Source organism: Rhinolophus sinicus, linkage group LG03, assembly GCF_036562045.2.
Source record: "Rhinolophus sinicus isolate RSC01 linkage group LG03, ASM3656204v1, whole genome shotgun sequence".
Lineage (NCBI taxonomy): Eukaryota > Metazoa > Chordata > Mammalia > Chiroptera > Rhinolophidae > Rhinolophus > Rhinolophus sinicus.
The window spans coordinates 55,162,830-55,189,338 of NC_133753.1; the positions used below are offsets into that span (position 1 = coordinate 55,162,830).

General features: G+C 41.1%; 1 long non-coding RNA gene across 1 annotated transcript in view; it reads right to left on the reverse strand.

Moving 5' to 3' along the window:
- LOC141570357 (uncharacterized) overlaps positions 1 to 22,389 on the reverse strand; it is a 271,614-nt gene extending 249,225 nt beyond the window's left edge. The window contains exon 1 of the long non-coding RNA XR_012494357.1: positions 22,235 to 22,389. This is a non-coding gene — a long non-coding RNA (uncharacterized LOC141570357). The remainder of the gene's footprint in view (positions 1 to 22,234) is intronic.
- Positions 22,390 to 26,509: the final 4,120 nt, after the last annotated feature.

Genomic DNA, 26,509 nt, shown 5'->3' on the forward strand with positions numbered 1-26,509 from the left:
TGGAGGTGCAAGTCAGGGATGAGTAGGATGCTGCCCCTGTCCTTGTCAAATTCATATTTGTCAACAATTCAGAATTAAAATTTTACTCCATCAGGAAGTCAGGCTGGTAACTAAGGGATAATATGATGAGTCACATGCTCACCAACGTTATGGGACAAAGGTTTAGTTCTACAGGTGGGAAAATAAAAGTGTGGATGTTCTAGGTTGAAGACATACGGCCTGGATATGGAAGGATGCACTGAAATGTATCGGCTGGGATAGGAGGGACAACACCAGACGGAAAGGAGAGTATGAACCAAGGAATGGAGTACGTACAAAACTCTGAGTGAGTCAATGGGGGTAGGTAGTGGAGCAGAAAGGGGTAAGGGGATATGTCTGTAAGAAAACTTTGACTAGAATTAATTTCTCTATGCAGTGGGAGACAATGAAGGCTTTTGAGCAGGGAAAGAAACCAACAAATGTAGAAACATGAGTTGGAAGAAATTTTAGAAAGTCCAAAGAGGGACTTTAGAAGGGCTTTTAAGAATGCATGCTGTGGACTCAGGTAGGCTTGGGTTTTAATTCTCATTCTGCTCCTTACCAGCTAGGAAACCTTGCGCAGATCACTTAACCTCTCTAAACCTTAGTTTCTTCAACTGTAAAATATGGGATAGATAATAATACCTGCTTTAAAGTATTTCGGGGAACAAATAAATGACATAACATATGTAAAGTGCATAGTGCAGCACCTAGCTCAGAGGAAGTGCTTATTAAATGAAATCTGATCAGAAGCAGCAGGGATAGCTACATATTGTGGGCAAGGATTAGCCGTAGGCCGGAGGAATGGCGAGGAACGGAGGAGGGGAGCACTGTAAGAAAGCCTTTTTAAAAAAGAATCAAGAAGAGCTGTGTTTTCTATGAAAAGGAAAGAAAGTGGGTGGATTCAATGAAGGATTCCATGACGCCTCCATGGTTTTGAGCCTGGGTCTGGACCAATGGTGACATCATTGAAAGAACGATGGACATCAAAAGGGTAGGAAATGCGGTACAATTTTGAGATGTTTAATTTTAACAGTGCTAAGTTTCACTTGCTCTGTGTCAAGTTAGAGGTAGAGATGGAGTTGAAGATATGTATCAAGGAACTCTCCTCTTAGGAATAGAGGTGGGTGACTTCAGCTCTGAAGGTTATCCACATTTACGAATGAGAATAAAAATAAAGTTGGGGGGCGGGGAAAGACAAGCAGATAAGACAGAATGTGATGGCTAATTTTATGGTTCAACTTGAGTAGCCACAAGGTACCCAGGTATTTGGTCAAACATTATTCAAGGTGGGTCTGTGAGGGTGTTTCTGGATGAGATTCACCTTTGAAAAGGTAGACTGAGTAAAGCAGGTTGCCCTTTCCAATATCATCCAATTAACTGAAGGCTTAAAGAGAAAAAAAATACTCACCATCACGCAAGTTAAGAGGAAACTCCTCTTGACTGACTACCTTGAGCTGGGACATCAGTTCTTTCCTGCCTTCAGATGTGAATTGAAACATCACCTCTTTCTGGGCCTGGAAATATACCATCAGATCTCCTGGGTCTCCAGCGTGCCATCTTGGAATTTGTCAGCCTCTATAATATGTGAGCCGACTATAATACTAAGTAATGTATTTACATTATATATATATATATATATATATATATATATATATATATATATATATATATATATAAAACTAAATTATAGATAGATAGATAATAATTACACATATAATATATGAGAGAGAGAGAGAGAGAGAGAGAGATCCTATTGGTTCTGTTTCTCTGTAGAAACCTAATACAAAGAACGAAGCTCCAAGGAAAGAGAGAATTTTAAGGAGCAGATTAATGATGTGCTACGTGTCCATATAGCAAATGAGGGTCAATAAATAACCTCAGGGTTGGATGACCATTATGTAAAGTCTTAATAGACCAAGGAAACTGAATTGCTATGTGGGAGGTTTATAAAGTCTCATTTTAGTCAAGCAAATCTCATCAAATATTTTCAGACAGTAGCTCAGATGAAGGTTGAAGATCAAAATTCACATTCCAAGTTATCCATGAAAACACAAGTATAGATGTACATTAAGAATAGCTCAGCTGGTATCAACCTACCTACAAAGTATATTTCTCAGAACCAGGGATTTAGTCCTAGCAGAGATGGTCTTATTGAAGGTACGAGTTTCCGGTGGGTGCTGTATAACAGGGGCACTGTCTCCAGGGGCACTCTCCCTCCAGGGGCTCAGGAAGAATCTGTTTCCTTGCCTTTTCCAGTTTCTAAATCTGCATTCCTTGGCTCATGACCTCTCCCTCCATCTTCAAAGCCAGTGGCCTAGCATCTTCTTTCTCTGACTGTTCCCTATGCTTCCTTTACATTCTTTTGTGTGTCTGTGCCAAATCCGCCCCTTATAAGGATACATATGATGGCATTTAGGGCCCACCTGGGCAATCCAAGATAATCTCCCCATCTGAAGATACTTAGGTTAATCACATCTTCAAAGTCCTTTTTTTTTTTTTTGCCATATAAGGTAACACTCACAGGGTCCAGAAATTAGGATATGGACATCTCCTGGGGGATCATTGTTTGGCCTGCCACAGTTGGTAATCTAAGAACTGTGTCAAAATGTGCACCCTGGCAACCCAGCCGACTCATCATTCAGCCTAGATTCTAACCCCAAACATCCAAACTCAAGTACTTAAAAGAGAAATACCCTAAACCCAAGCCTAAGCACAACCAGAAAAAAATACAGGCATTTTAAAAAGAGAACCAGAGATAAGATCCCTTTAAGAAAGATAATTCGCAGTTGTGGAAGGCCTGACACTTAGCAAGAGCTGTGAGCCAATCATAAGCTCTGTCAGAAGGCAAAGCAAGAGAAAACCTGCCTAATTGGATTGGCTGCCTTAATGGGCCAGAAGTCAACAAGTCAGGATGAAAAATATACTCAATTCAGCCACCTGGAATTGGTTGTAAAAAGGATGCAATAAAATAGGTCAATTTTCAGGGACGAGTAGGAGGGTCCATACCCAAATGGACTGAATGCTTCTGTCTTTATGCACCTGTTTGTCACTTTGTGACTACAGCCTTAAACCACTCAAGATGGGTGACTCTATCTTATTTTTAAAGGGTTAAAAACCAGTAGATGAATTTATTCATTTTGAGCATCCTTCCCAACTACTGACAGTCAACTATGTCGATTATGAGTTTAACCAATCGTACTTGCTCTCTCTCTGCTCAATGACACAACTCATCCTTTTTAATATGATAATACTGTTTCAGTGCATGTTTTCACTAAATTACATCTGTATGTGTCCTCTTCTCAGAATGCTACCGCATTACATGCAGTTATCTGCCTCTAACAGGGAAATTGGTTTTGTAGTGGATTAAATATTTGTGATCCAAATGGTTCACCCAGCCACAAAAATGGACTCACAGTTTGACTATTCATAGCATATTACAATGGTTGTGGAAAACATGGATATGAATACTTTCGAGAATGGCCTCATTCTCAGGGTCCTTCTCTTGGTCCTGACCTGCTATCCCTAGTTTACACTTCCAGAAAATATTTACTGAACACTTGCCACATAAGCCACACAGGCCCCTGCTCCTAAGGCTCTCACAGTAGCATGAAACAGAGGCAGGAAGAGATAGCCTCATACTTTCCAGATTCTGGATTTTTATTACATATTGGAGCTGTGTCAAGCCTACTGGCCCTGTGTGCTGCAATGGGTTGCATAGTACCCCCCACCCCGAAATTCATGTCCGCCCAGAACTTCAAAATGTGACCTTAATGGGAAATAGGGTCTTTGAAGATGTAATTAGTTAAGAATCTTTGAGATAAAATTATCTTAGATTTGGGGTTATCTTTAAATCAAATGATCTATTGAGATCATTATCTCCTTTGCTAATACAAAATAAGAACATGTTCCTTTATTTATGCCTCATAGTAAACATATTTACAGGATATTTTTCTAGTTCTCCATTAGATTTTTACAAGTTGACAGTTCATTCCTATTTATTGGTATTGACCTTATTACTACAAGCTTTTGCTTTAGGTCTTTTTGTTTCCCCCTCACTGACGTGGTAGTGGCATTCCCACAAGGGTATCTGCTTATAAGACCAGCATTTCTCTTACTTTTCTTTGGCCAATAGGTCTTTAGATCTATTAAAGCCAAAGATCATATTTACAGAAAACAACTATTTGGACTGAATTGACCAAACACATGATATGGCATTTCCCTACACTCACAGCTGATCATGTGTTTGAGTGAAGGGACCAAACTGTGTTTGACATCAGTTTAATTCAATGACTTCAGTTCCACATAAAACACAGCCTTGACTATCTAGCCGGGTTTAGACATTAAGGGTAAAAAAATAAAAAAAAATGAAAAACTACCTTTGGCCCATTACAAGCTGATACAGCTGTTAACAAGGTGGTTAGCTCATTTGTCCTTTGTCGGTCAGCCATGAGCCCACATGGCTGTGCTACTGAGAGGTGGAGAGAACAGGCAAGAAACACCAACCCTGGAAACCAAATAGGGGCTAAGGAAAGAGACGACTTAGCTGCACTGCAGAGAGAGGCACGATAGGGCCTCAGCATCACTCGACCGCAGGTCCTGTTGGCCAGGGACAGGTAAGGGGAAGTCTAGTCCACAGCTGCACACAGACCCAGCCCAGATATCAGAATGCCACCAGCATGCCACCAAGGGCAGATAACTAAAAGAAAGAGGAAAGGCTTGCAGGACTAAGGTCAGTCTTATCCAAATAGGAAAGTAGTCAGAGCAGGTGCAGTTCAGACATCAACAATAAGCATGAGTGAGGAAGGAGAACTGAAGATAAATGAATTCCAACAGAGGATAAAATTCTCTGGAGTCCAAGAGGGCAAATAGAATCAGGGAAGGGACGGGAACTTTAGCATTTATGAAGCACACCCTAGGTGTCAGGCGCCGTACTAAACACTTCCAATATATTACTAGTTCACTGGTCCATTTTACAGTTGAAGCTCCGAGGAATTAAATGACTTGCCCCCATAAACAAAACGAATAAACAAATTCAAATTCAAATCTGTCCATGTCCATAGCCCAAGCTCTTTCTATTATCTCAACATTTCTCCAAGCACAGACTGAAACCACCTGCATCCAGGTCACCTCAGATGCTTGATGGAAACACAGGCCCAGCACTCCTGAATCAGGTTCTCTCTAGGTGATTCTATATACACTGAAGTTCTAGAACCACTGTCTCGCTACAGTGTTTCCTCTCTGAGGGATGCCTGTCCTCTGGGCTTTAAGTACAATTGATTCATGTTGAATAATGGTCCTAGGTTCTATAGGGCTGAGCCCACAGTGAGGGCTAAGTGCCTCAGCTACAGAAAGTCAGGGGCTGAAAATCCAGACTGACTGGCCACACAGCACGGTGAGTCCAGCAGCCCCACCAGTCAGCAATCTCAAGTTTCACCCTAGAACCTCCACACCTGATATAAGAAGGAACCAACTAAGTCAAAATTCTGGCAGCAATCAGGAGGCCAGCTGTGGCACTGGATCCAAAATACCTCGCATGGAAAGTCAATTCTTCTTTCCTTTCTTTCTTTCTCTGTGTGAACTTTCTGTTTCTGAACACCCCTCCCCACACACACACCAGTTTCAGCTTCCTTGTCTGTAATCATAATAGTAGCTGACATTTACCGAGAGCTTCCAGTGTATGAGGCCCTGTTCTAGAACTTGTATATGTATTTATTCATGTGAGCCTACAACCAGTTGATGAAATAGGTACTTCTTTTTTTTTTACAGATAAATAAAAACTAAAACACCAAGAGGTTAGCAACTTGCCCAGCGTCACCCAGCTGGCAAGTGCTAACACTGGGATTCTAATCAAGAAAGAAGCTATACCCTCAATCATAACACTTTTCTTTCTTTCTCACAATGGCTATGGTGCCACCTTCCATGCTCCTGGTTCTCAATAGGAAGTTTTAGGTGCTATCTTGGGACTCAGAGTTAAACATTGCCCAGAGCATGTGTGTCTAACCTGCTATAATGGGGAGACAGGGAGAACTCAGCCAATTTGACTCAGTCACATCAGATCCTGCTGTGACATCGTGGAAGAAGGAACATGACTAGAAACTTAAACCAAATGGGCAGAATGGCCAAACCCCAGCAGATGTATGCAGTCCTATTTTATTTACCATGAGTCCAGAAAGCGTCATGACATCTCCAAAAGGCCTAATTTGGAATCCTAAAATGAAAAAACAAACAAAAACAACTCTGCCTTGGAAACAGAGAGATAAAATCAATAGGAAGGTGGATCTTTCAAGAGTTCCTGGGTACAAAAAAAAAAAAAAGACAGCAGCAGCAGCAGCAGGACATGCTAGAGGATTGTCTTCAGGGGCTGAAGTGTCTACAACTGCCCAACAAGGTAAATCAAATCTGCTGCCAATACATTCTTCGGCTGTCCAGATAAAACGGCAGACTAAGCTGGTGAACTTTCACCCTTCACCCGCGCTCTTCAAGCCAAAGTACAGATTAAAAAAAATCAATAACCCCAATCGATGGGAAAATATTTTTAGTCTCTAACTGAACGATGTGTTTTGACAAGGCCAAAGAGGAGCACGAAAGAATGGCAAAAGATAAAAGACAGAAAATTAGGAATTTGCTTTATTGGGGGAGGTGAAATCACCAATCACTTTCTTTTTCCCGTGCTGACATTCGTCTAAATTATCTCACAGCAAGGAAATAAAGTGTAAGGAGATGAATTTATAAAATGGCATGATTCACCGCCAAGCACCTTAAAACCTATTATTGCTACAATTTTCCGTTGCCATTTCCAAGAAAGCAATCTAGAGAAATGTCCGTGTTCAGAACAGACTTGGAGGAAGGAGCATTTCCCCAAAGTGGATGAGCGAACAATGGAACAGAGCCTCCCCCCACCACCCCAACCCGGAGATCACATCCAATACTAAACACATAGGAACGTGTTTAAAATCCTCCCAATTTGGCTCCATTGTCTCTCAAAATAACCATTGTTTTTTTTCATAAACCAATATCCTGGAGGTCCTTTCATAACTGAGCAAATTAAACACATAATATCACCTTGTCTTCTGGCCCCTTAAGCAGTAATTTATTTTTGTACACAGACTTGAGCCTGCTATATTTCCAAAAATTATTTCACATTTTTTCTGTACTGAAGGAAGGTGACAAAGCAACACGAGACCCTGAATAAAATAAACAGAAATTATCCAGCACTTGTTTGTTTTTTTATCCAAGAAAATCTTGAACATAGAAAATTATCTTACCAGTCGATTAACATTTTTAATTGTTTACAGCAGTAACTGGTGACTAATAGATTTATAAGATTCAAAAATCTACATAAATCCAATAGACTGAGAGTTAGAATAGTAGCACCTATTTTACTTATTAATACATTTCTTTCTCTTTTATTACCCCCAGTATCAATGCCCTGTCTGTTATTTGATAAGCCTTTGGCATGAATTTAATAACTATCGCTTTTGCTACAATTCCTTATTTGTCCCTCTACCATAAGTTTAAATACACATTTCTTTTCTTTTTTTTATTGGGTAATACTGGGAAACAGTGTATTTCTCCAGGGCCCATCAGCTCCAAGTCAAGTTATTGTCCTTCAATCTAGTTGTGGAGGGCACAGCTCAGCTCCAAGTCCAGTCGCCATTTTCAATCTTTAGTTGCAGGGGGCATAACCCACCATCCCATGTGGGAATTGAACTGGCAACCTTGTTGTTGAGAGCTCCCACTCTAACCAACTGAGCCATCCGGTCACCCCATAAATACACATTTCTTATATAAATATATACCCAGGCTGATGGCTACATCTATATAATAAAAGCCGATTCAACCCACAAAAATCCATCAATTAAGTAAAAAATGGTTGCCAAACCAACGATGTATTTTGGCAGTCAAAGCATCCATTCAATAGCTATTTCACTAGTCAATTTTTTACACTGGTAGTAAGTTACTTTGTTGTTGAAAAAGACATAGACTCTATACTGGCAATCATTCTGGCAGGATGAAAAGATTTGGAGAGTCCAATTCCCTGGCACCTTTCCATAAGATCCTGTGGCCAGTCTTGAGCACTTAGGTTCTGTTCATGTAAGTGGTAAAAAAAACTTCAGACTGTTACTACCCTCATGTCACAGACTCCCCAGTACACTTTGGTCTATTCACACTTTTCTAATGTGAATGATGTACTTCTCTGTCTCTAGTAATAAAAACCATATAATATTTGCCTCTCTTTTCTGAGCATTTACTATATGCCATGCTTTCTGAGATTAGCAGATTTTACAAACCTGATTGCATTTATCCTCACAACAAACTACAGCATAGGTAATATTATCCCCACATTACAGAAGAGAAAAAGTCTTAGAGACATATAACAGCTGAGGGCCGTAACAGCTACACAGTAGAGCCAATGTATAAACCCATCTCTGTCTGACTCTCTACCACTAGCTCACTCAGTTGATGGCACTACCATCTGGATGCAACGGAGCTGATCAGATTCCCTATCAGCAGTAGTTGGAATGACCAGAAAATCACATTTGATCACATCTTTAGTTCTTTAGTTCACAAATCATTCTGTCATATTCAAATGGGCATGAAAGGCACTTTTAATTTATTAAGTCCTGAGTTATAATACATTTATTAAGTATCTTTAATTCTGGGATATTTACATAGACACAGTCCATTAATAAATGCCCAGTAAGTCCCCACGTTAAGGAATACTGCACAGTGAAAGATCAATACATGATAAGCCTGTTATAAATATATTATAAGTACATCCTGTGTGTACTTCATAAGTAGATGGTATGTAAAAACCAAGAGTGTAATATATGTTACCCATGAAGACTCATTTCCTTCGAAACTTCAAAGATACTTTTGCAATATCAAGTTGCCATATTTCATACAGTTCCCCAGTGGCTATCAATAAAATGCCATGCTTCAGGTTGCCCATGTGTTTACTAAGTTTCTTCACAAAATGCCCAGAGGATTTAGGACAATGTGCTCCCTCTTTTTAAAATTCCCGGGAAGTAGTTACCATGATGGTGGATTGTTGAAGCGCTAGCGACTGAAATGAGTAGGTAATTATGATGTTGAAAGCTTTCAGCACGCCCAGGGAAGCGTGATGACTACCTGAATTAGCTCACAAAAAACATATCAAATTGCTGCCAAAATATCTGTCACAAAAATCCATTATTTGCAGTTGGGAAGTTACCAACAGTGTGAAAAACCAGAATGACCCTTTATAACTCTAACTAGATAATCTGTGACTCTTATCATTTGCAATTAAAACTGGGTGTATGCATGAGTCCCAAAATGTTTTCCGAAAGGGGATACATTCAGTGGTCTTCACAATGTTCGAAATATTCTATTTCAAAGGGGACAAAGCTTTTGTCAGCAAAACTGACTTAGCTAGCTCCTTTTCTCTTTTCCATAAACCTCAAAGCTTGTTCCAGATTAATAAAATAACAGTAATAGTAATAAAGCTGCTAGCATCGATGAAGCCCACTGTGTACAAGGCACTTTGCTAAAGGCTTTACATTTATTAACTCATTTAATTCTGATCAAAAAGCCTATCAGTTAGCTATCGTGTTTCCCCGAAAATAAGACCTAGCCAGACAATCAGCTCTAATGCGTCTTTTGGAGCAAAAATTAATATAAGACCCGGTCTTATTGTAATATAAGACCGGGTCTTATATAATATAATTAATATAATATAATTAATATAATATAATTAATATAATATAATATAATATAATATAATATAATATAATATAATATAATATAATATAATACCGGGTCTTATATTAATTTTTGCTCCAAAAGACGCATTAGAGCTGATTGTCCAGCTAGATCTTATTTTCGGGGAAACACAGTACTATTATTCAGCCCATTTTGAAGATGAAGACTGAGATTAAGTAATTCCCCCAATGGCATGAAGCTAGAAGGGATGGAGCCAGAGTTCATTTACTTACACATCACCAACCACATACCAGGCACTGGGGCAGGTCCCCTTGGAGGCATGATGTTAAAGCAGACACCGCTCCTATTCTTGTGAAGCTTACGAATTAGACTCAGTCCCAAGTCTGACTTCAAAATGCTCTTACCCACTACACCAACCCATCCGCAGATGTGTGCTGATGGTTCACTTTGTTGGGAAAGGTGGCTGCAGCCTTTCTTGGGCCTGGAGCACTTTCTTACCAAGACATAAGGAGCCCTCACAGCCTGTGCTGGACTTAGCACCTTGAGTGGGAATATCTTTCTCTGTTCAGGCTCGAAGTGTGCTCCTTTGTTTTGCTTAAGGGTGTGTCTCATATGGCGCCTGCAGGGAGGGGATGGGGTCCTTCTGCTGCAACACAAGAGGGGTGTGTGCAGGCCAATGGCCCTGTATCAGCTACCAGGAAGGATCCTCTGGCCATGGGGGACCGATGCCCACTACTGAAGCTGATCTTGGTGTGTCTCTTCTCTCTGTGAGTAAAGTGTTTTTCCATCCATTGCTTGACTGTGTTGTGTTTTCCTTGGCATCTCCGACACCAAGATGCAGTGAGCAGAAGCATTCAGACTTCTACTCCTGGTGATAGGCAATAGATGCCACTTGTTCAACACACTTCATTCAGACACTTTACACATATTATTTCTCTCAACCCTCAAAACAGCCCAATAAGTGGCAGAACCAGGATCTAACTCCACAGATAAATCGTACCAACCTCTTCAGTGGCAGTTAAGGCTCCCTTTCATCATGGGAACCCGCCCAATGCCCTGACACCTTTCTGTGCTTTCCCATCCATTGCCACCATCTTCCCCCAAGAACTTATTATCTGAAGCCCAAAAAACTCCCTCCTGGCTTCTCTTACACATACTGGCTTCTCTCTTTTGTTCTTGAGGTCTTCAAGGGTCAGCTCAAGCTTCCTAAAGCACCAGCTTCCTCATGTGATTGCCCCAACTCAGAAATCTCCATTGGCTCCCCTCATTGTCTACCCAATAAATTCTCATTCCAGACCTTGGCATTCATAATCCTCTACCACGTGGGCCCAGCTCACCTCTCTAGCCATGTCACTCCTGCTCCTGGGCATGAGCTGTCTCCTTGGGCACTCTCTTTCCCACTGCCCCTCACCTGCCCTCCTCACACACACCATTCTCAGTAAGTACAGAAGCCAAGAAGTGCCTCTGCTCACCTGGGCCTCCTGTCTGGAGTGTTCCCTCCTCATTTTGTGGGTAAAACCCAAGTCCTTTTGTCCTTGAGGTTCTCCTCCACTTCTCTAGACTATACCCATCTTGCCTCCCTTTTACAAGTCAGTGCCATTTAGGTGACATTCACTCAACACACATAGGTTCAAATGCCCACTTTGTTTATCTAGGACACAAAGGAATATAAAAGCATGGTCTCTGACCACAAGGAGTTCATTGTTATAAGAACTCACAACATCAAATGTGTGCAGTGATAAAAGTATATCCGAGGTGGAGAGGCAGCCTGGGGTGGCGCTTGTGAATAGCTCAACCTGGGGCAGGGGCCAAACAGGATCGGCTTCCTGACAAATCAGTAGGAGTACCCAAAGCAGTCATGTAGGAAGAAGAAGCAGCCCCGAGTCAAGGACTGACTTGTATAAATAATTTTCATTTCCTTATCTGTCCTGCTCAGTTCATATGGTTGTTTTGAAAAAGAGTTCATCAAAAACTCAAAGGCAAACCTAGTTTTGCATAAGTTTTGCCTCTCCAGGTAAATCCTAAATTCTTGAGAGACACAGACTGATACAGAAAGTTGATGTTCCAAGTCTAGCTTTCAGTCTGTTTTTCTTATACCTTCCAGTGCTTCTCACAGGACTGGAATAAAATCTAGATTTCTGTCCATAGCCTGAGGGTCTTCATACCTGTGTGGCCACTGCTGTGGTCTCATGGTCACCATGGTGTGGTCTCATGGTCTCCATAGATACCCCAAATATGGCAACAAAGCAGAGCCACCTGATATCAAGGCTTGCCCACTGAGGGTCTCAGTGGCAGTGAGACTGGGCTGGACATAAAAGACCCTGGACCTGTTCTCCACACATCACATAGCCTTGTGGGTAACTTAGAGCGGGTAGAAGTCCAAGTAATGATTAAGTCTGAAGTTCCCAGCTGCTTATCAAAATGGAGGTTCTAAGTCTGATTTCATTTGAGTCCAGGAAAATTAAGAAGTGGGTATCTCCTCTCACACCTGAAAGTATGGACTGAGACTCTGACCTGCTGAAAAGGCCTCCATTGATCAGTGTGGCCTGAGCCAGGAATGCCTCCAGCTTTTCTTTAATCTTTGCAAGGGAGAAACTGGCTAGGATAAGGTTCTTCCACTTGCTTTTTTTCTTATGGAAAAGGAGAGTTCATAGATACACGTAGGGTACCACAAGCCTAGAATTCAGAAAACCTGAGTTTGAATCCTGGAGTTATGTGGCCTTCGGCAACTCACTAAATCTCTCTGAGACCCAAATCGATAAAATACTATCACCTCACAGGGCTGTGGAGAAGATGAAAGTCATGTGTATGAAAATGCTATGTGAAATGAAAAGTCCTAATATTAACACATTCTTCCCATGAAGGGGAGAGAAGAATCAACAGTAATTTCAATTTTATTTTCTAGCTCTGGCTATAAAACCAGTTCAGATGAGTCATCAAGGTTTCTGTTTATCAGTATATATGCTCATTATCATGCAGAGGATGGAAGGTCCTTTTCCTCATCTCTGCAGTTCTTACAGTAATGAATGTAACGTGATGCAAAGCACCAAAGGCAAACCAGCTCCAAACTACATCCCCCATGCTCCCACACCCATTACTTCTTTATATGCACTGTATTGTATAAGGGAGGCCAATGTCTGGGACATACAAATCCCAAAGCATCAGTGGACTAATACTGCAAAAGCTAATTTCTTGATCATGTAATCATCCAATGCAGGCTCACGTGAGAGGAAAGTTGAGTGGATGGGTGCTGTGCTCTATGCAGTCATTTGGGGACTCGGGCTGCCAATGGCTCTGCCATCTTCACATGAGCTTCCAACATACTCAGCATTGAAATGCAGTTGGCAGACAGGAAGAGATAGAGACTGACCAAAACACATACTTGATTCTTAAACATCTCAATCTGGAGAAAGAAAATAAAGCTGGAGACCTTACACTTCCTGATTTAAAATATATTATAAAGCTACAATAGCCAAAATAAATGGTGTTGGGAAAACTGGATAGCCACATGCAAAAGTATGAAGTTGGTCCCTTACTTTACATAAGATACAAAAAATAACTTAAAATGGATTAAAGACCAAAACATAAGACCTAAAACTATAAAACTCCTAGAAAAAAAACAGAAAAAAAATCTTTATGACATTAGATTTGACAATTAGTTCTTGGCTATGATACTAAAAGCACAGGCAATAAAACCAAGAACAAATAGGACTACATCAAACTTACAAACTTCTCTGCAGAGAGGAAACCATCAACAAAATTAAAACGCAACCTACAAAGTGGGACAAAATATTTGCAAACCACGTATCTGATAAAGAGTTAATAGCAAGAATATATCAAGAACACCTACAACTCAACAACAACAGCAAAAATAATACTTGAATAAACATTTCTCCAAGAAGATATACAAAGGGCCAAAAGCATATGAAAAGATGCTCAACATCATTAATCCTCAGGAAAATGTAAATTAAAACCACAATGAGATATCACCTCACACATATTTAGGATGGCCACTATCAAAAAACACATAAGTAAATTTAAAAACAGAAAATAGCAAGTGTTGGCAAGAATGCAGAGAAATTGGAAACCTAGTGCTCTGTTAACAGGAATGTTAAATGATGTGGCTGCTGTGGAAAACAGTATGGAGGTTTTCAAAAGATTAAAAACAGAATTACAATATAATCTAGCAATCCCACTTCTTGTATATACTGAAAAGAATTGAGGACAGAATCTCAAGGAGATAACTGCACACCCATGTATGTTCCAGCACCATTCACAATAGCCAAGAGGTGGAAGTAATCCAAACTGACAGATGCATTGATAAAGAAAATGTGGTATATATATTCAGCCTTTAAAAAAGAAGGAAATCCTGTCATATGCCAAAATATAGATGAATTTTGAGGTCATTATGCTAAGTGAAATAAACCAGTCACAAAAAGACAAAGATTCTTAGATGAGGTACCTAAAATAGTCAAATTCTTAGAAACAGAAAATAGAATGGTGGTTGCCAGGGGCTGGGGTTTTGTTCTTGTTTTTGTGTTTTGAGGGGTAGGTATTTTTTGTTTTCCAATCTTTTGAAGGGAGTATTGCAGGGATCTGAAGGTAGAAAAGAATCAAATAATGGGGAGAGGAAAACTGAAGATGAAGGAGGGGTGGGATGCCTAAGATGGATCTCCCAGGAAGGAGGGGAGAAGGGGATCCAGAGTAAGACAGAAGAAAGGGAAGACACCCCCGCCCCATCCCTGAGATTGAAAGAAAGATGAGAAGGTGAGACAGTCTGAAAGAGAGAGAAGTGGGAACCGTGTGTCACACACCTTCAGATAATCTCTAGGTTTGCTGTAAAGGAGTTATGGAGGTTGCCCACCTTGCAAGGAGGGAGTAAGAACTGAGCAGAAAAGGATACATCTGAAACACCAGTATGGAAAGGGTCTCAGAGAAACAGACGATAAATAATGGATCAGGCAGCTAGATTTGGCTGTGGGTGAGACTCACAGAGCTCATTAACTCTTTCTGCTAATGGCAGGTGTCCCAGGTCCCTTAGCAAGGAGAGACCCGGGCTGGGAAACACTTGACAAGCCAGTAGAAAGGCCTGATGGTAGGTTCAGGACACAGAGTGGGCTGTTGAAGCTGAGATGTTGAAACAGAAGGAGGCAAGGCTCAGATGAGGTGGGAGAGGCTGCCAGATAGGAAGTCAGGTCTGCTTTCAAACTCCAACCATAACCATAACCTTTGGTGATTTGGCATGCCATGTCTCGTGCACAAGTCCTTGAGTAGGACTACTGGGGCAAATAGTTCTTTGAGGAAATGGAAAAGCCACCCACAAGGACCGCTGGCTGGACATACTGAGGAGAACAGTAATCTCGTCAGAAATGGAGATGCTTCCAGGAGCTTTAAGAAGAACCAGTATGTGTACATGACAATGGGACCCCAGAAGGTTGAAAATTGCAGGGGCAAGATACATGTTAAGGCAAAGCTAATGTAAAGTGAAAAGTAAAAGAAGTCATTGGAGTGATTTCCTAGCAGAAAGCTAAGGAAGGGTCAAGCTAGAGAGCTGGGCGTGCGGAGGAACAAAAGGCTCAGGATGAGAGAGAACACCAACATTTCACCCACTGTTCAAGAGTTGTCTTGGGAGGGACAGATTCATTAGATCTCAGATCTAGTGATAGCTAAGGTTACACTACATGTTCTGTTAAACTCAACTGATGTGGATATTATCATTATTAATAACAAAAGTTACCATCTCTTGAGGGTTTTCTGTTTGCCATTATCATATTAAATTCTTACAAAAATCCATTTTCTGGGTAAGGAAATTGAGAATTAGGGAAAGTAAAATGAACTTTTACAAGATGACAGAGATCATAACTAGAAAGTCAGTGTTTGAGCCCAAGTCTCTGTAAAGCCAGAGCCTGAACTCTGAAGCAGTAGCCTTTTCTGGGCTGATTGCAACAAGGAAGCACAAGAGGGCAACAAGCAAGGGCTTCCCAGATAATTATGTGATAATTCAGGAGCCTCCTGGCTGGGATAACTACAACACTCAGGTTACCCAGATTCAGACCTAAAAGCAGTTTCTGAATCAGCTACAACTAAAAATAGAAATCAATCAAAAAGCCTGTGCTTGGTAGAATAACTCTAGCAACATACATAGCATCAAAGACAGGCCAGATTAAAAGAAGGCAATGTTTAAAGGGCTTCCCAGACATAGCAGCAGTCCCCACCAAGCCAGTCAGGACACGCTTCAAGGTGACTCTATTTATCACCCATCTCAAGAGATCCTGGTGTAGGCCTCCTAATAGCATCATATCCTAGGGATTGTAGGTTCCCAGGTCACCACCTTTAATATTGGTTGTGACTGGGAGTTATTTGGAGTGTATGACACCTTGTATCATCTGGGACTGGAGGAAAGCAGAAGGAACATATACGTGTTCAAATGGCATTTTACCAGCAGCTCCAACCATGTATCCCCGAAAATAAGACCTAGCCAGACCATCAGCTCTAATGCATCATTTGGAGCAAAAATTAATATAAGACTCGGTCTTATTTTACTATATATACAATATAAGACCAAATCTTATATTAGTATTTTACTATGAATATAATATAATATATAACATAATATAATATAATACCAGGTCTTATATTAATTTTTGCTCCAAAAGACACATTAGAGCTGATGGTCCGGCTAGGTCTATTTTCAGGGAAACACAGTATGTGTACTTCCCATCTGTGTGCTCCCATCTTTCTGCTCCCCTGACCAAAGTACAGTAGAGGTCCCCATCCACAGATCTCTTTTTAGGATCAGGATTTTAGGTACAGAAGCAAGCTGACATTTAATGCCAGTGACCAGATGAAGAACATTGCATGGCACCATCTGAATTTGAACCAGTGTGTCTCCACCTGTATTGGTGAGAAGGTTAGTAGAGACGGGTAACCATAACGGGATGAAACAAGACCACAGGCTCTGACATCTTTATGTAAATCTTTATATGGATCAGCTCTGTAGTTACTGTACATGGATCACATACCTACAATTATTTAAATTTTTAAACACAACTCTTTTTTCTAAATTCAGTTAAATAGCTTCGTGAGGGCAGAATTCTAGTCTGATTCATCTTTCCCTCCCTCACCTACCAAGCTCGATGCCTAGCACACAGGTACTGATAAATGAGAAACCTATTAGCGTTTCTAAATATAGCCTCCTGCCTACTTTTTCTTTTTCTTTTTCTTTTCAACCAGAAATTGAAGTGTGGTAATCAAACCTCATGTCTGAATCACACACAATCTAATCTACCTCTAGTCTACCACAGTCTTTCTCCATGGGCCCATGAGTTGTTTGGACCAAGACTCAAGCCATCACTTTTCGGGCCGTAGTAAGGAACCAAGGTAAATAGCACTACCTGTTTTCCATATGACTGGCTCCACTGAGGTTGTATAGCAACACCAGCAACTCTGTATTCTTTTGGAGAAATCGCAATCACTCCTGAGATTTAGCCTTCAGGTAAATTGACTTCTTTAAGAAATCATACTTCTGAGAGCATTTGAGATCTTGCTCCCTGGCAGATGGCATCAGGTTGGGCTCAAATAAATTTTTATAAAAATTCAAAAAAAAAAAGAAAGAAATCATAATACTTCAGAGCCAAAAGCATTCATATCAATTATCTGGCCCCACCCCCTTATTTGACAGACGGGGAAGCACAGACCCAGGAAGATAGGCGTCTAGCCTGGGGTCACACATCTGGTTGATGACATGACCAGGATGAGAGGTCCAGCCCATCTCCCCACTTTTCTCCCCTCTAATTCCTTCTCCTCAGCTCTCAGCTTAAATCCATTGCTGATCTCCACCCCATCTAAATTAGATCCTTTCCTATTTACCCTCATAGTACTTAATACCTTTGTGCATTTCTTTGTAGGACTCTGTGTTGAATGATGGCTCTCCACCAAGACTATTCAACATCGGTAGCTTGCCAGGCACAGGATAGTCCATAAACGTTTATAGAATAACTGAGAATGAATTAACGAGGGAATGAATCTTCTCCAATGCATTTCCCATTCTACCATACAGCCTTCATTTAATCATGTGCCTAATACATCTTTTTACTTTTTCTCACTATTGCTAAAAATTGCCTTTTCTGTCTACTCAGAAACATTGATAAGAAAACCTCACAGATAAAAAGAAACAAAAAAAAAGTCTTTTTAAAAAAATAAATTAGAGCCTCTAGATATACTAGAAATATACGCCTATAAATCATTTTCAGGGACCCCTCACTCCTCAAGGGTTAGAAGTGCACTTTCTTGATCTTTTTTGCCCACTGTCTAGCATATAGTAGGAATGGCAAGTAGCAGGAAATAAAAAAGCATTTGCTGAATACAAGAATGCAGAAATAAATAAGATATACACACTGTACACGTGGCCAGATGTTGGTAAATTGTCTGAATGATAAGTTGAAATATCACCCAGAATTTTTTTTTCTTACGTTTTCTCCAAGATGAGCCATTGTGTCTTCTGGACAGAACCACATTCTGAGAACTAAGCCAGAGGTTGATGGCAACCATTTGAACCCAAACTGAGGACTTGGTCTTCATTACAAGAGGTGAGGAGCCCTCTGTCCTCAAAATTGAGAATAAGCTGGGGTCACAGAGAGGACAAGGTCTACACCATCCCCTGCCTGCCGCAGTAGTGGGGACTCTGGAGCAAGGCTGTCCCCTGCTCTGAGTGGGAACCCAGTCATGCTATAGCCTGATGGCCCAGACACAGCTGAAGAAAAGCCACCGACTGCTCCAACAGAGTCCCCACACTGCCACGAGGGCAGCGGTGGCCGTCCCCACATAGCCAGCATGGACTGACCTAAATGCCCTTCAAACAGAAAGCGCTCTTCTGAATTTCAGGGAGACTGACTGCAGCCATCCCTGTGGTAACCTTAGGTTAAGTCCACGAAAGCAAGGGTTAACATACAGTGCTGTGCAGAGAAAGCACTGCCTGTATTATGTTAAACCTCCTTCATATAAAAGGAAAAATCCAACTGTTGTATAGAAAATCCCTACCCTTTCCGATCGATGCTTCCTACCACTAGGGCATCTAGTAATTTCTGATTCAGTCTCCTGTAGCCTTTACTTCAATGACAGGGCACAGCAGGCCAGGGGCAGACAGCAGCCAGGCTCCGCATGGCAAACCATCAGCCCCGCCAAGAGGTGTGAGTGCTAGGGGGTGATGCACAAAGCATTGGGGATGTCACCATGGGTCACACTGGGACTGTTTTCAGCCTTGCCCCACTGCTCAATCATAGACTCAGAGTTCAAAGGGCTGTTAGGCTGTTGGTCACTGATCTCATCTCAAGGTGATAGTCACCTCTGGCCTTTCGGCAGACAGCAAGCCTGCTGTCCATCCATCTTGGAGCATCTTAACACTGGATTCTCTACCCATTTTACAGCCAGTGAACATTCCCTATTGATTTATTGATCTGTGTCTGCCTGTGGAGGGAGCTCAGAACAGACTCTGTGTGTACTCACAGGCTCCCGCATGGATTTTTTTCCCCTCCTTTTCTTTCCTCTTTTTATCAAAGCACATTAGCAGTACGGGATGCAGCAGGAATTAGAGCATGCAGGAGCCCAATTTACCAGTTGTGAATGTGCCCGGCTCCCATTGGTTGGTCGACTTCGCTTGTCTGTTCTTTCCTTTTCTGTCCTTTCTTCATTTTGTCCCAAACTCTCTGAAATACTTGTCCCTCATTCCTGTTTTGTCCTGTGAGTACCTTCTTTTCTTTACCTTTGAGATAGTTCTTGAATCCAACATGGAACACACAGGAAGAAGGAAATTAAGAAAACTAACACAGTCTTTTCCCCTGTTGTCTGTTTGCTGTCACATCCCATTACAGGTAACACCTGATTTCCAACAACAAAAGACTTCCTCCTCACCATGGCTTCTAAATAAACAATATTCAATTGCTTTGAATCATTTATAATTCAATTCAGAATCATTCTGATTGTACTGGTTTCTCTTCTAGAAAAACAACTTCTTTCAGCACACTCATCCTTCCTGGAATTTCATGAATGAGCACTCAGAAGCTAGGAAATCGGTGTGGTCCTTAAGCTTTTTAATCAGCAGAGCAAGGATAAGAAAGTGCCTGTGAAGCAAATCCCTTGCTTCAAGGAAAAGACAGAAAGTGCAAAATCCTTATAAACACCACACATCTACCAGGTAAAGGTGCAACAATAGAAATCATTGGAACAACAGCTAGTGTCTTATCAGCAGGCCACGCGGCTATGCTTAGCAGTAATTACTTCTAAGCCATCTCAGACAGCATCTACGAATCACACTTCCAGATTCCACATTCTTTCCTGCCTTTGGAGTTTTCAGTGAAGGGAATCATTTATCTCCTGATAGTAATAGATGAAAAGATGACTGAGGTGTCTTATGAGTAAAATATTGCATTGATCTGGACACTGGATACCCAGGTCACATTTTATTCACAAATATATTTTCTTAAAAAGTAATTTGTTAGAGAAAGACTTTTGTCACTGGCTTTGAAGATGCTGCAATGTTCTGAGGTGGTCACATGGCAATGGACTGTGGTGGCCTCTAGGAGCTGAGAGTGGTCTCTGGCTGACAGTTAAAAAGAAACTAGAAACCTCAGTCTTACGGTCCCTAGGAGATAAATTCTGCCAAGAACCTGAGGGAGTGTGGAAATGGATCTTTCCCCGTTCAAGCCTCTGATGAAACCATACCCCCCTCAATGAGACGCAGCCTGGAGAGACACTACGCCAAGGACCCACCTAAGCCGTGCTCAGGCTCTTAACCTACAGAAACTGTGAGATAAGAAGGGTGTTATAAGCTGCTGAGTTTGTAGTAATTTGCTATGCATGATAGAAAACTAACACAACCAATAAATCCATCTAACTGTGCTATAAAAAAAATAATAATTTGTTTTGCTTGAAATTGTTCTTATAAGAGCAAAATTTCTCAAATAGGGTAAAGCTGCTTCAAAATGCCTGTTATCTAGTTTCAGTATTTAAAAAAATCTCTGAAAGTGTATGCAGTGGGCTCCCAGCAGCCCCGTTTTAATCTTCCTCCCCACAAAAAACATTTCTCATTCCACTTGAAACTATCAGTCCAAGAGACTTAACCAATATAAGCAAGTTTTGTAAGCTTCCATCTGCTTATTTAATCATGTAAGTGTGTCGCAGAGTTTTTAGTGTTTTTTAATTACCTGCATTTAATCTTTTTTAAATTTACTTGAACTCAAGTTTCCAGTGATAAACAGTTAAAGTAAGGAAAGACAATTAAAAACAAAATAAAATAAAAAATTTAAACAGGTTACCATTTTTCCTTATCAATTAGCAAAAAAAATTAATGATAATTCATAAGACTGGTGAAATATGGTGAAATAAATATATTGTAAGCAGTGTAAGTTGGTAAACCATTTTTAAAATACTTGAACAGCATATATCAATAGTCTTTAGAATGAATATATCTTTCTGATCTAATCTAAAGAAATAATTTTAAATGATGAAAAAAAATTTATACTTAAAGAGATTCATAGCAGTGGTCCATGAAAATGGGCACCAAAAAAGGGGAAACAATCTAAATTTCAAAAAATATAAAATGATTAAGTTGTGGTATAGTCATTCAATGTAATAAGCCATTATAAAGCATGGATGGCTATGAAGAATACGGAACATGGAAAAATTCCTCCACTATAATATTAAATGGAAGGGACTACCAAATATTATCAACAACATTATTATGACTAGATGGAGAGAAAGGGGCACAGAGAAAATACATTGGAAAGAACATTTTTAAAGGCCAGTAATAAAGGCAGGTAGGAATTATGAGATTACAACCATATTTTCCTTTACCCAAATGTTCTTTCAACTTGCATATATAATGTTTCCAGGAAAAAAAATCAACATTAAAAACAGGAAAATGGAATAAAAGCTTACCTTTGAAATCATTTGGGATGGCTTTCAAACATGTAGTGAAATTTTTACATTTTGATTTTCCTAACTGAGGAGTCACCTATGGAACAGAGGTAGGGAACTGGGCTATTTGCTTTGGTAAAAACAGTTTTGAAAGTAGCTGGACTTTTTTTCCCATAAGTGGTAGAAAGCTTCTTAGCAGTGGACCACCAGCAAACCAAGAATAAGACAAGAATGACTAGACAGCTTGAAATTGTGTGGTACAGTTGGAAAAAAGGCTTTGGCTCAAATGATCTGGGTTCTAAACCCAATACAATTATTAACCAATTGGAAAAGTAAAGATCACTAAACTTCATACTTTAGTATTTTTTTCATTCAAACACATAAAATCACTTTTAATCCATAAAACTAAAAAGTAATGATGGCCTATTGGATAAACAGGCAAAATACCTGACAATACTTAGCTCCAGTTGTCACTTCTTCCTCTAGAATAATAATTATTGATTTTTTTTTTCACCCTTCTTCTGGTTGGACTAGCCTTTTTATAAAGCAGGCCTTCAGTTTTGTCATCTAGAACAGTGTCAGTGTAGATGTCACTCACCCCTGTGGCAGGATGATTGTCCCTATTCCCACTGTACACATCCGGGCTGATGGTGAGCCAGCCTCCTTCGGAGGGGACTGCTAACCAATGGCACAGGTCCCCAGGGGGGTGTGGCAGGAGGCCAGGCTGATCCAGTCCATTGACCTGCATATATCTGGGAACTGGTCTGAAAGAACAAACAAAAGTGAACGGTAAGTCCAGATGTCCCAGAAAGAGAACAAAGGTTGACGTTAGGTATACCTTTAACAAGATTAAGTTAACAGAGGGACAGAATTTTGTACCTGGATTCTCCGATGATGGAGAGTCACCATCACCAGATCCAAGCATCACGTGAACCACACTGTCCACAAAAAATGGCCAGAAGTCTGACTAACCAACCTCTTTGCCAAAGACAAACACCAATGCTTTTCCATGAGCTACTCTAAGAGTCCGGATGGGCAAGTCACTTGTAATAACTACACAGGCAGGTCTTGAACTGATTTCTTTATTGAACGAGAATCCATCAAGCTCCACAATGTGCTAAGCAAAGAAGATGCAAAAAAGAGTAGGTACCATCCTGGTCTCTGAGGGGTTTGCAGTCCACCGGAAATAATAACCAGATGTCACACACTTGGCATCCTATACAAAATCTGGTACTTTCCATGCAGTACTGCATTTCCATTCCCAGTGGCCCAGTGAGATCTGGCTGTGTAAAAATGTGTCAGTCCATGATTGGGCATCAGCTGCCAGACTGCGGAAAGGACACAATTACGACTAACAGAGCCTCCTCTATCACATTTGGGATAGGCAAATATCCCAAGAACAAGGACAAAATGAGCACACAATGTACCTGGCTCGCAAAGTTGAAAGAATATGTTAAGAATTAGAGTAGATGGGGGCGGCCGCTTAGCTCAGTTGGTTAGAGTGAGGTGCTCTTAACAACAAGGTCACCGGTTCGATCCCCACATGGGCCACTGTGAGCTGCACCCTCCACGACTAGAAAGAAACAACTACTTGACTTGGAGCGGATGAGTCCTGGAAAAACACACTTAAATAAATAAAAGGTTTAAAAAAAAAAGAATTAGAGTAGATGAATCAAAGCATGCCAGTCTCTTGTGAAAGAAGCACATTTGCATGGTCCCCAGTACAGTGTGCTTTGAGAGTCCCAGATAGGAGTGCTAAGGAGAAGCAAAATCCCTGGGGACCCTCAGTTCAGAAGGGAGAGTGCCTGTAATTCCTACGAGTACTTGCCCAGTTCCTCTGGCTGCAGTGTTCCAGCACTATACATCCCTGTCCTGAGGTCCAGAGAACCTGGAATTGGTAAAAGGAAGCTCCATGGATGAGCCATGGAATTGGCCCACCCAGCTGCAAATTTGGTGCTTATTTTTCTAATCAAGTAGTTCAAAGTTGACACACCAAGAAACTATTTTCACAGAAGGCACACAGCTCTCAGCCATTTCCATTCTGCTCAAACCAACCCCCTATCCTGCTGCCTCAATCTTTCTGCCCTGAGTAAAACCTATGGAAAAACAGAAACAGAAAAGTGGGAGCCCACATCTTGCCTAAGAGATCCCATCTTGCCTAAGGCTACTCAACCAACTTCCAAACTCTTTGTCACATGGGCCAAAGTATATCTATCTACTCACATACATCCATGCATCCATTCATAATGCAATCCTAGAGTATATGAGTTGTACACACTACGGAGTCACTTGCCTACACTGTATATTTGTCATTCTAAGTACCACCTGTATTAGGTATAACTACTGTTTGTACCGCAAAGGAAATACAGTTGGGTGGGTATTTCTCTCCCATCTCTGTATTGTGAATATGAACTTGCAGACAAAGCAAACACAAATGTAAACACTAATGTTATCTTAAAATGATTTCACTAATGTTGCTATTTCTCATTGATTAGACCTGCTTTTGACTTATTCATGACTCAGTATTGCTTGTTAAAGAAAATAAAACGGACTCCTAACCATTCAACACCCCTAAGTTGTGATACTTGCAGTTTTCAGTATGCGCTGATTAGACAAGCTGACCATGATACAAAGTCATTCACTCTTGCTGCTTTTCTGCCAGCTGGTTCCTGCACACACACCCATATCTCTGCCCTCTCTGTCCTGCCACTTGCTGATGCTTTTGCAAGGAGTGAAAGTGTCTGTGAGCTCTGAAAATTGGATCACAGGGACAGCTCCACGCTGGCCCCAGTCATGCTGACGGCAAGACCGATCAATCAATACCCTGTGTGACACTTTCAGAATTCACTGGAAATGATGCTCTTTTCAAATGACACCGACCTTTTATTGAGGGCAGCTCCAGTAGGGGAAAAAACACCACACCAATATGTTTTTCTTCGATATATTTGGTTCCAGTAAATTTTGTTGGTTAGAACCAATGATTCTGTATTTGCCCCCTTCCCACTCCCATCCAGAGCCTTTGAACAATGAGATACATTTAGACAACATTGCAAGCTGACGTTTTCCTGAGCCCTAAATTACACGTATGGCAGAGAAGACAGCCATGCTTCTTTCAATGCAATGGGTCTTTGAAAATTCTAGGTTCGTGGTGGACTGCCAGCGCACCAGGCTCGCAGAGAAAATTTCCTTCCAGAATGAAATCTTACAGTTGCCAGGCTGCTGTTCTAAATACTTGGAGGGGGTAGACCCTTAGCTTTTCCATATGATGCTGGCACGGGGACACAGGGGCAATATTTGCTTTCTTTGCAGTAAGTGTGCAGCTCCCTAGGCCAGCCTAGCGGGTTAGCAGAGCTGCTTCACCAAACCAGATGGGAAACTCTGGTTTCATCGCTAAGCTCTAATGAGGTGACAGATAGTGTTGCCAGCACATCCTAACATCAGACAGTCTACCCACGCCTCAGGAGTCGAGGTTTCAAAGAGGCTTGAGGGACTGAGGAACCAGAGAAGGGACTCTCCTTGTTTCCTCTTGGAGGAAACAAGAGGAAAGGGTGAGAGGAGAGCAGAATGAATTAGGATCCCAGCTGCCACAGTTTGAATAAAGCCCCACATACTAGCAGTGAAGAGAAGAGATTCTCAACTTGGAATGCATCAGGATCACAGGGAGGGCTTGTTCAAACACAGGTTGTTGCCCCTCCCCCGTCCTCCCCCCCACCCAAAGTGTTTGACTCAGTAGGTCTGGGGTGGGGACACAGACTTTGCTTTTCTAACACGTTTCCATGTGATGCTGATGCTACTACCCTTGGGACCACATTTTGAAGGCTACCGGTTTAGGGTACCTTTAAATTACCTACAAACCAAGTAAACCTAGCTGTGTAAATACCTAGCACTAGAATTTTTTTTTTTTTTTTTTTAGTGTGCTTATCAGGGTAGATATGATAAAGCATCTCTTTAATAGACCCAATTTCCCAAAATGTTGTGTGTGGGTGGGGGGGGTTGTTTTTCATTTTTCTTTCTTATTTTGTTTTTTCTGCCTAGCAGTATGAAAGAACAAAGGTGGACGGTGAGTTTTGTTGTCTGACAATGACAATGCTGCAAACAAAAGAGGCATGTGACAATGTCCTTGGCAGCTGAAGCTCCCTGAAGGTTCGGGGAGCAGTCACTGGGGCTTTGGGTATCCACGTCAACTGAGTTAACCAGATGCTGGTCCATCACGGGGCTTCGGGCTGTCACAATGAGTGGGCAATCAATGGGCCAGCCCATTCCTGTTGTTGAAACACAGAATCGAATGGCCAACCGTTGCAGGATATGTTCTCGGGAAATCCAAGTGAGCTACCTTTGAAAGGCCAACGTCTCAAATATGAAGCTATTTGATTGGTTTCTCAGCAATTTTCTCCCTCCACCAATCAGGTTCATTATCAAGAACTGCCAAAAGTTCCTAAAATAAAAGAATTAAGATAAATAATCTCTACCTTTCTAACAGTAATTCAAGAAGATTTTATGGAAAACTATTATATTTTTTTTTTTTTTAGGCAGAATAGAAACAAATCTTTGAGCACACGAATATGAGACAGTGTCCCTCTCCAGCCATGAGCATCACTTTGAATCCCAGTATCTGTGGATTTGTTTCTGTGCTGCTTTGCAGCAACTATGCGAATTTCGATTTCAGTTACAGTGTATGAGATTTATGAGTTCCTCTGACTGGGGATAATTAGAAAAAAATAAAGTGGTGTAAGGAATAAGAAAAGGAGCAAAACATGTCAGCAGAACATAGGCAGGAGTTTTTGCAGCCCCCTCCCCCCCACCAAACCACACTCTGCATTTCTGAATAAGAATGAGTAGGTCATGAGGTGAGAAGCAACAACTCTAAGTAAGC